General features: G+C 23.5%; 2 protein-coding genes across 5 annotated transcripts in view; both read right to left on the bottom strand.

Moving 5' to 3' along the window:
- The window catches only part of LOC114131900 (branched-chain-amino-acid aminotransferase, cytosolic), a 484,947-nt gene that overhangs the window by 196,055 nt on the left and 276,865 nt on the right, over nt 1-12,027 (bottom strand). The gene's annotated exons all lie outside the window — the stretch shown is intronic.
- LOC114131908 (leucine-rich repeat-containing protein 24) overlaps nt 1-12,027 on the bottom strand; it is a 137,506-nt gene that overhangs the window by 43,212 nt on the left and 82,267 nt on the right. For 2 of the 4 annotated variants that reach the window (XM_050201299.1, XM_050201300.1), the window contains one exon: nt 9,145-9,202. The exons of the other annotated variants lie outside the window; for them this stretch is intronic. The gene's annotated coding sequence lies outside the window, so the exon portion shown is untranslated. The remainder of the gene's footprint in view (nt 1-9,144; nt 9,203-12,027) is intronic. 4 annotated transcript variants of the gene reach the window in all.

Raw genomic sequence — 12,027 nt, forward strand, 5'->3', positions numbered from 1 at the left:
CATTAATACGTTCATTGCGGCATCGGTTTTAGAAAATATTCCCAATGCAATATAATCTCTAACGGATAGTAGACATTCCTGTTTCCCAGAGGAAGGTGGTAGTTGCGGTGACAGTGGTTAGTCGCACATGATTTACGGGTGCCATATTATTTGAAACAAACCCGAAGATAAGAGAATGATGATAATACCCGGTCACCGGTGGATTTAACGGGAGAAGGGTCAACGGTATGAATGAGGGTGGTAGATACAGTATGAAAGCGATGGTTTTAATGTGAATCGGATGCGTGTAAAAATATATCCGCATTTTCAGCCATTTGGGAAATGAGAGGAGAGGTTAAGCGCCACTGCGGGGAAAACAACATGGGTCAGCGGAGGTGTTATAGCACCGGGGTAGTTTTTTTCCGCGTCAACTGACCACTCCATCAAAAAGAGAGGCTCTAAAATCCAAACATAAAAATGTCATTTACACCACGTATTATGTACACAATTTACGAACTACATCAGACTCACATACACACATAAAAAAAAAAAAAATGAATAAAGCATCCATTCACTTTTGTTTGACGTTATAAAAAAAAAAAGTAAAAATTCATCGATTGGTTAGGTATTAAATGATAAGTTATAGATTAATAAATATGCGAATTAAATTATTATTAGATTAGATTTTGTGAGACGACTGAAATCATCAATATTATATTATGGTCCATTTATTGAACAATTAGCGTAATTGTATCTTAAAATAAAAATCAATATTTTTAAAATTAGTTATATTATTTTAGTATACCATAAATATAAGTATAACATTAGATATCAGTACTTTATTTTAAAGTTTTCTTTGACTAAAAACATAATTAAAAAACAATAATATTGTAATATTATGAATGATGATAATAAAATATTACTTTCGATGGGGTTTTTTTTTATATTGTATTAACAATATTATTATTTTTTTAGTTTTATGAAATTGAGTTAATTAGGTATTTATACATTTTTATTCACTTTACAATCAATTCATCATGAGCTGTTTTTTAATCAATTTTATTTATTAGTATTAAGTTACATTTGTTTCCGAATCAAAAATATATTTCGTATCGCAATTTAATAAAATGTAAAACAAGAATAATTCCCATCAATAAAATTTTATTTTAATTAGTAAATGTTTACTTCTTTTTCTTTAATCAATCAATAAAAATTACCTACTGCACATAAACATATTTGATGTAATATATATATATATATATAATGATTATTAATGTATTACATTTTTACATCGAATCATTGAATTCCTTAAATTTAATCGAATCCATTACAGCATCATCGTATTCTCTTTTCAAAACAACATATTGTACAAAATAACATTATACACACCAATGCTTTATTACTGCAAATTGCAGCATGGATCATCACAATAAAAAAAACTTAATGCTAGCGGCATTAATCATGCAATTGTTTCTTCGAAGTTCCAAGAGCCCTTGAGCAAGGTTTTGGTGAAGTGGGTAGTTGCAGATTTTAGTTTCTCAAACTTTAGAAAGAAAATCAACTACACTCAGTGACATAATATTGAATAAATATAAACACGTACTATTAGAGATAAAACATACGTGTTACTACATGGTATAATTGAATGTCAGTAAATAATTATTATATTATATTCTTCATTCTAACTATGTACGATAATTTAAAAATAAAAATAACACAATATTTAGTTCAATAAATTATTAGTAAGCAAATTATTGAATTTTATATTTAAAGCACCATACAAATATATCATATTGACATTATACATTTTAAGGAAAATACATTTTCATTAATTTTGAATTCAATGCATTTGTATTTAAAAAATATGATGGTCTATAGACGCTTTGAGTATCGCTTAAAGTTTATTACTTAAAATAAATAAAATCTATTTTACAAAAAAGTTGTATCTAATTTTATTTTAAAAACAAATAATTTGTACGTTTACTGCTTAGCAAAAAATTGTATGTGTCAATATTTTTTTAGAAATAAAAAGGTCTATTAAATAACTATTAAAATACAAAACTGTCACAAGCACAATAAGGTAGGTATAGTCAGACATATTATATACAATATGCATACATACTATCACTATGAACAATATTTTCTATGATCGAAAACGACACATAGTATAATTAGGTACTTAATTGAAACATTTATAGTTATATTATGATTATATATCATATTTCGTATTTAATATTATAAATTACTTATATCACTCTCAAAAATGAATTTAGATTTTATAAAGACATCATTTTAAACATCTATATGACATTAGTATCCTGTATATTATCTAATACAACTATTTCGGTACAATATTTTAAAACATATAGTTGGACTTCGTTAATATATTAAACATTTAAAACCAATGAATTCTATAAAATAATATAAATTTTAAATTAATTTCCGCTCGAGTACATTATGTAAATTAATTTAACCCATCATATTATAATTATATATTATATTGGTACATCATATTTTATGCAAATTTTAATTAACCAACCAATAGTGAAATTTATCTTTAAAAGTATGTTGTATTTTTTTTTTAAAAGTTACTTATTGGTCGTAATTTCGCTTTATAGCAGAGTTCATTTTTTGAATACTGCATTATAATTGTATATCTGTGTATGTTATATATATATATATGCAGTTCTAATGTATTTATGAAAAATTATATCAGAATTTTAAAACTAATATAGTCAATTAGTTTAAAGAAAATTAAAAAAACAGTGTATTATATAAATGTCTTTTTAATTTAGAAGGTGTGTACAATTATGTAAATATGTTATTAATTTAATATACTAGCAATCAGTATTATTTAAATATTATATTGCATAATAGTTATTTTTTTTTTTTATATTTTATCTTTGACTATTGTGATTTTAGATACTTGCATCTTTTTCTATTCTTAAATTATAGATTGATTTATATAGCACTTATCGTGCTACATATAATAAACTTGTGTTTGATGATCTTATCGAAATACGAATATAGTTACTAAAACTCAAATTTTCATTTATTTTATGTTTTAAGTCAATTCAAATTAATTATTGCAAAAAGTCAAAATTGTATTCAATATACCTCAATTAATCAAATTATTATTTGAAATTATTTAAATTAAACATTTTAACCTACAATTGTGGTATTGTAATTTATATTAACTATATAAAAAATACGTTTAGTAAGGTTATCGATTTTGTACAAAAATAAGCAGTGTTTGTTATCACAATTGTCAATAAATGTATGTACTAGAGAAATTAAAAATAGAGTTTTATGAATTAAACATAGGCATAGGCTATTGTTGAATAAATATAAGTTATTATCTTATTTCAAAAGGTTTATTACTATAATTTTATATGATTATTTCCAAATCACGTATTTAACCGTTGTTCTATATATCACTAAGCATACGCATAATTTCTACAAACTCTGCAAATACTACGAGTTGTTACAATCCATAACGGTTACATGAGTAAACGTGTGTGTAAGTATGCTCGCTAACAAAAAAAAAAAAAAAATGAGGGTTTCATTACTCAAAAACACTTGAGTATTTGAAATTTTTGGGTCGTCAGTTATAAGACATTCCAAGCACACAAACTGAGACTGATATAAGTAATATTGCTTTACCATCTATTGTTGTGGATGGACGAGGGGACACTATAACAACCGATGTTTTATTGAAATCGTACACTGTTTCCAATATATCTATATATAATATAATATATGCAGTTATGCGAGTGCACGTGTGTGTATGTGTGTGTGTATGCACATATATAAGTTGTAAGTTAAAAGGGACACACACATACATACAGACACATATAAGTGTGTGTGTGTGTGTATACAGACGCGTGGAGGAAATTTAAAACTAATGACACACGGATCTTGGGGCACGAGAGAAAAATGGGATGTGCAACGCGGCCAACCGAGACGATTGCCGTGACTGATAAAAAAGCACCGGGTGTGCGTGTGCGTATAAAAAAATAAAAAATAAAAACGCAGAAAAAAAAGGAAAAACGATCGCAATGACGTGATTGATAACGGGGATACCATCGGATTTCATTTCGATTATATCCGGCATCGCCAAATGGTAGGTAACCGCATAGCTGTTGAGGATATCGGCGACCAGCCGAAAGGGGAAACCGATAAAAATACGAGATCTGTTGCAGTGGTGGTGGCATGGGGGAAAAATGGCCCGTAGGATAATATACGTGCCCGGGGGTTGTTTGGTCTCCAATAAAATGCGGTTTTTCCAGTTGTCCAATGTGCCCTTTGCCTTCCTTGCCATCAGTCTCCAACCCAAAGACGACCCCATGTCCTTCTCACCTCGATTGAACTTCCGTATTCAAAACTTCTATGGGAAATTCAAATTAGATATCAACCCTTGAAAAACAGTTTTCGTATCAAAATTTTCGGTGTATAATAATCGTAGTTTATAAAATTTACTTTGATGTTATAATAAGATGTATTAAATTTTAAATTTGTCGTAAATTGTGTCAAGAATCTAAATATCTTTCAATTAAAAAAAAATATATACATATATTAGTCCTTATAGCGTATAATATTATCGATTTAATTATTTATCAGATTGTTTTCAATCGTTTGTTTATTATTGAAAATAATTCAAAGCAATATAAAATGTTAGAATACTATCAAAAGTTTCTAAAACAATTTTTGTATTGAGTATTTAGGTACTTTTAAAACATTCATAACGTCTATATTGTATGTAATAATATTGTATATTTAAAAAATATATTTTTACAATATGAATAAAAATTATCTTGCATAATTTATTATGGATAATATATTGAATACTTAAAAGTATGATTTAACGGTGATTTGTGTTGTCGAAGGTGTAACTTATTGTACACTATGTGTAGGCACAATTAAAATAAATTTAAAGTAGTTTTTATATTTATTGTAGATTTATAGTCTGCTAAATATTACTTTCGGTTAAGATAAATTTAAACTTTAAAAAGTAAAATAAGTATTTATCAGCAAACAGTTATTGATAACAAAATGCTTTTTTCCCATATTTTAAAATGAAAATTCGTATTTTTCGGTTTATTAATCTTATAATTATTTATAACATATGATCGTACTTTTTATCTTAGTTCCACATAGCATATCTGGATAATGACATGAACAATTTGTATTTTTTGCTATAACGATAATTTATTTGAAAATAATAAAAATAAAGTATTCATACAATTACCTCAAATACTACATTCAAAAGTCAAGATTTTTTAATGTTATGTATGTTATAATAATATAATGGATTTAAAATTGTTGAAATATCTATATTTAAGTACGTTATTTTTAAATTTATTCTATTGTGTTTTGTAGCATTAGAAGAATAACATGGTTCCTAATTAGTTAAATACATTAATTATAATTATTAATTACCAATATGTTTTTTAGGATAAGCATTGAAAATCTTAAAATAATTCAGGACAAATCAATATTTGACGTTTATTATTTAATTTTGGTTTGTAATGAGATAGGATACTTAAAGTGAATAAATTAAAATATTCACATTCATTGAAAGTCATTAACTTTTCAATGATAGGTACTTTCAATTGGAATGTAAAATGTACTTACATAAAAGTAAAATTTATAAGATGATAAAATTCGATTAACATAGCATAATACAACAAGTGTATACGGTATATTTGATTACATAATATTTTGTAAAATTTAATTTATAAATGTTTAATATATATATATAAATATAAATACATCAATATAATATGGATTATTGAGTATTAAACTTTTAAAAAAAAGATATAATTTATTATACGGTTTGTCTATGATTATGAAAAATCAAAGATATTTCAATTAAATACAAAAGATAAACTTATTATTTTTGAATAACTAGCTGGGTTAGAATTCGTTGTAGATAATTCTTTAATTCATGTTTAATGTAATTAGATACATAATAATATATGGAATCAAATTAATAATTCATTGTTATATAATTATTGCTTGATGCTGAAACTTTATTTTATTTTAAGTCAAATATAATTTTTTCACTCAATTCTTTTTAAATAAATATTATAACTTTGCTTATCTTAACTAACCAACTTGTTCATTTTGTGTTACACATCAATGTTATTGTTTTAATTTCATCAAATATTATAAAATTGAAAATATTTTTATTTTTTTTCAGTACTGTTTAGAGTAAATTTAATTATAAAATATATGATTCAATTGGCATCATAAAATATTCTATACAATTTCAATATTGGAAGAATATTATTAACTTACAACATGATTATATTCAAATACAATTTTGCATTTGGAATAATTTCTAGATATATTATTGATACTAAGTAAACAATATATTATTATTAAAACCAATAAAAAAAACATTGATGAACCTTTTCAATAGTTATTAGTTTTTATTGATTCCAATTTCAGTAAGTAATAATTAGTCTACTGTATGATTTAGTTAATGTTTATAATTACCCTTGCATACAATTGCTATAACTTGTAGCAGATGAAAACTGTTTTAATTTTTTTTTTCAATGAATTGCTGCATTTTAAATGATTTTTAATTGAATACAATTACTCATTATTTAATAATCTATTTTTTTTTTACAGTCTTGTTAACGATTTTATCAATTTCATCCACAATTATTACCCAGAATTTCATCTTGTGTTAATATAAATTTGACTTGACGTAAATTTAAATTAGTCATATCGCGGTTGACGGATCATACCGAGACTTATCCCTCGGGGCCTTTATAACCATGGTTGTACCTCAATACCATAATAATTAAAACAACTATAACCCGAATCCTACAGATCAAAAGATATATTGAGTAAAATTAAGTTATTTAAAGAAAAACTTATATTGCTTTTTGATTTTATAATTGCATACCTATCATTTATTTCTAATAATATGATTATGGCTATAATAATGAAAAACAATATAAATGTATTATATTTTATACTGTTTGTATTTTCCAATTTCATCAGGAAAATAATATGGATAATCAAAATATGTTTATTTAAATTTTCGGTTTATTTTAGAAGAAAAAGAAACTTTTAAAATATCTAGTATAAATCATGATATATTTCGAAGAAAAATGTAACTAGTATTTTGACTAGCACAATGTCCATTTATATCCCATCATATTCATATACCAGCCTACGGCAAGTATTATTAATGTGAAGCACTACATCAAACTATCTGTCCAATCGATTATTGTGGTTTTTTTTTTTAATATTGTTTAGAATAGACATTTTGTTTGTACCATTTACAATTTATTACTGAGACGTATTATGTAAAAAAGGTTATTTTTACATAAAATGTCAAATTAGTAAATTGCAAATAATTTTATAGATACATAGAAAAATGAAACAGAACTGTTGGGAATCTAAGCAGCATTAAACCATCAATATACATTTTGTCAAAATCATCGTGTTTCATCACTCCAGAGGTTTTATTGTCTAGATAACTACGTTAATTTTATCGAAATATTTTTATTTAATACATTTTTTTTATCATTTATAAAGTTGATTGATCCCTAATTTTAATTGTTTTCATGTACAATATAACAATATTTACATAATTATTTGGTCCAGAGGTATAGGAGGACGTGTAACATAATATTATAATATAGGTAAACTAAGATAATATTGAATAATATGCATGTTTATATTCTTGACCCCAACGCTATTGATTTAAACTGTTTAGTATTTACATTATATGAACGAACAACATGCTAGTTTTATACGATTATAGTAACTAAAAACTAAGGAAAATGCCATCAATTTAGTAAACCGTTCTGCTGTGTAGTAGGTGTTGAGTGTACCTCATCATTCAGTAGCTTAGTTAACTATTACAGTTTCCATTATGGACGTATTAAATATTAATTCAATGATACATCATTGTATATGCTGAAAGAAAATTCTGAACGGAGTCGGTCTAAGTTTTTGGTTACAAACAAGGTTATTAAACAACTAATTTAATAATAATATTACAATTTTAGCAAATGTTTGTATTTTAGATTCTTAGAAAACGATGAATGGTTTGTGTAATCACCACTGAATTTTGAAACAGTGCGTAGATATTAATGAATTAATAAATTAATTTGTTCATTTCCATCAAAACCATAAAAATTTAGAAATGAAAGAAAAGAAAATAATAAATAGTAAGACTATGGAAGAAATATATCTCATAATACATTTTTTTTAACCTATTATACTTCTATTTAAAATTAGCACTATATTTTAATAACAATCTTTATAAATATAATATTAATAATACTAATATTATAAAATATTATTCCTTTAGGAACACAATACAAAATAATGATTCAATGAAATGAAATATTAGTAATAATACTAAAAATACCTATAATTAATGTACTTAACTAATATGCGAATAATGTATAATATACTTTTATATGTAATTTATACTTTTATTTAATATCTGTGATAAATAATTCTCATATTTTCTCTTTTTGTTATAATACAGTAAAATAAATTAAACTTATAAACGATATATATTATTACATTTTATTTCTTTTTGTCGATAACATGGTCATAAAATTATTTTATTTTATTTTTTTTAATGTAACATTTCCTTGACATTATATTGCATTAAAATTTGTGTGTATTCATAATAAAATATATCCTTTCATTCAATTATAAAAATAAAAATAAATGGCCATCCGTTTATTCACAAATATTTTTAAATCTGAATAATGGTTTTTATTCAAATTTTTTTCTCTCACTATTCATTGAGCGTGATATCTTATATGTTCAAAGTGAATGTTATAATTTTATCTCCACTATTATACGATTATATATGTATATATTTTATATTATTATATCCATTTACTGTAGCATTGTAATATAAAATAATATTGTGAGTATGAATCAGAAATAAGAAAATTGGCTAATAGTCTCAAGAATTTAAGATATATAATATATAATTAGGGTATAAATATATTAAACATCGTTAAAACACAATAATATGTCTCATTATAGTAAGGTTATACAATTGATTAGTCCAATAACTATATTGGTATATTAAATTAAATTTAAAAAAAATGTATAGTACTATTAAATAATATATTATTAAACATATTATACGTATATTAATTAATTTTAGGCACCTACTTGGCACACAATTATTTGCCAACGTATAGCTTATTGAAGAACCCCTGTGCAATGGTATCTGTATAAAAAAAAAAAGAAAAACTGAGCCAAATATTAAAATCCACCAAAATAATATACCGATTTTTTTTCTTCTGAAAACACATTTTTGGCTTACAGTTCTATGGATTTTCTAAAAAGACAAGATATAAAAAATAAAAAATATATCACAAAAGAAACCAAAAATTATTATTGGTTAATGTTAAAAATTAGTTGAAACAATAAAATGTATGTTACACGTAAATATTATACATTTTATGTTTAATATCTATGTATAATAAAATCTATTCAAATTATAATTAATATATTATTATAACATTTGATTCAGTATCTAACATAATATTGTATCTTAAAAAATAATAACTAAAATTATTTGTTCTAAATTGTAAAACCCATAGTTTTAAAATATAGATAAATGTTTAAGCATTTTTAAAATAATTTTGAATAAATATACAAAACTATTTATTTTAAATATGCATTAGACTCTATGTGTGGGTGTACATAATTATGTATGAATAATAAAATATTATTTTGTGATGATACTCATTGTAATATTAAATTACTGATTAATTACTATGCTATTTAAGATTATGAAAGTTATAATGTGAAACATAAAATTAACCTAGTTGTATCATTCATTACGATAAAATCAACAAAGCATTAAATATTGTCAATACCTATTATTAGATAACTTAGTATCAAGTTACAAAACTATCATTTATAAATTTCAAAATAAAATATTATTAATAATAATAAGATACCGATTTATCAAGTTAAATAAAGACGTCATAAAAAAAGTATCTCTTTTAATTACACACTTCGCAGTTTAAGTTATTAAACCGAAATATGGTATTCTTTTATTCATTTTTTTTTTAAAAAACTTATTTTGCATAACAAGTAAGATAGGAATTCGCAATAAAATCTCTAAAAGTGTCAACAACAGCATTTTTTTTTTTTTTTTTTTTTTAATAAATGAAAATATAATAAAATAATAATATTATGATAAGATAAAAATTGTTTGTAGTATCCAAAAGAGTAATAAGTTAAATTTTATGAAATATATTAAAATATCATATTATAATAGGTAGGTAAATATTTATATTAAAAAAAATACACATAGGATATAAAAAAAAGGTTTCATGAAATACGTAGATTAAATAAAATTATATAAATATAAAAATCACTTTTTAAATCTATCATATTCCATGCAGCACTTATTTTTCATTGCATTTAGAAACATATTTTGCTTGATTTATGTTTGACACTTTCAACTACCCGTAAAGAATACAAAGCATCCGTTAGTCGTTACAGCGACCGTTAAAAGCCACTATCAGCAATCGACAAACTAGACTTACCATACGTTTCCAATGGCGCAGGCTATTTATTATGCTATTTGGCTTGCAAAATCACATAAAAGCATAGTGAATATCGGTAATGTGAACTATTTTCTATAACAACGTCCTATGTAAAATACTATCCATTGCAATTCAACATTTAAGGGGAAATTTGTTATTTATATTGTTATAATGCATGATTAGATAATAATGATGCGGATCATTTCATTTTCAAACGTTATATTCATAGAATATGTTTAAAATATTAAATTTAAATCCACTTAGATTTAATATATATGTAATTTCAAAAAGGAAAAAAAAATCAGATGTTAACTAAATATAATCGAACAATAATAAAATAAATTTACTTGAAAATAAATTATACGACATAATAATGGATAAGAAAAGTACTTGGATTTTTTTTATATTTATAATGAATTATATACTGACGTAATAAAATAGTAAAATGGGACATAATACCCTTATGTGTTGTTACCGTCTATCTAACATACAACATGAACAATTTTATGTTTATTTTTACATTTTTTTCTCGTTGAAATTAGAGTGAAATTACCAATTATTAAATTTAAAGGTTAAAATATTATCTAAGGTCCCACTTTGATTTTTGTAATATTTTAATTTTGAACCAAGTTATTAAATTTTAAAATTTTAAAATAACCATAGTTTTATGCTATTTAAACTATTAATTAATTAATTAAATAATAAATTCACTCTATTATTTAAAAAAAAAATAATAAAGTAAATACGATTCTTCTGAACATGCATTTGGTATGTCATTCGTTTTAATACTTTTAAAATATTTTTAGATACTTTATCTTCTTAAGAAACAGAATAAGTGTTTGTGATAGTATATTTTTAAATATATGCGAGAATTTTGTGAGGAATACAAGATCTTAGGATGTCCAACCCATATCGATAATATTCGTTTCGTCACATTTCTTCATAGGTGATGTTAAGTTAAAATGATCATTTATTGTTATAGTTATTCCAATAAAAACTTTACCATACATTTTCACTGAAATACCAGTATGTATACCTACCTATTTTCAAAAAATATTTTATTTTTAATAAACGATCTCAAGAAATAATAAGTTCAAAATATGACAAGGATAATTTAAAAGGTTACTATTTTTAACATGTATTAAAAAATTATTGTTGATTTTGGAAAAATAGTAAACTAATAATTAGATACTAAAATAATATTTATTAATAATCATTTTCTATTTAAAAATTTAAAGTATTAAAATATATATTGAAACATTTCACTTAGAACGATAAGACATGTCCACTTCCGAAATAATATTTTTATCGAGATATATATGAAATTTATGATCTTTGAGAACCTGATATAATAATTGTATAATATAGAAAATAAATAAAATAATTATAAATTAATTAAACTGCACAGTCACATATTATTAAAAAAAAAATCGATTTTTTTACTAATTTTGATAAAGAAGTCTTTGAAATAATGTTTTATGTAAAAATATAT

Source organism: Aphis gossypii, chromosome 2 (genome assembly GCF_020184175.1).
Source record: "Aphis gossypii isolate Hap1 chromosome 2, ASM2018417v2, whole genome shotgun sequence".
NCBI classification, from domain to species: domain Eukaryota; kingdom Metazoa; phylum Arthropoda; class Insecta; order Hemiptera; family Aphididae; genus Aphis; species Aphis gossypii.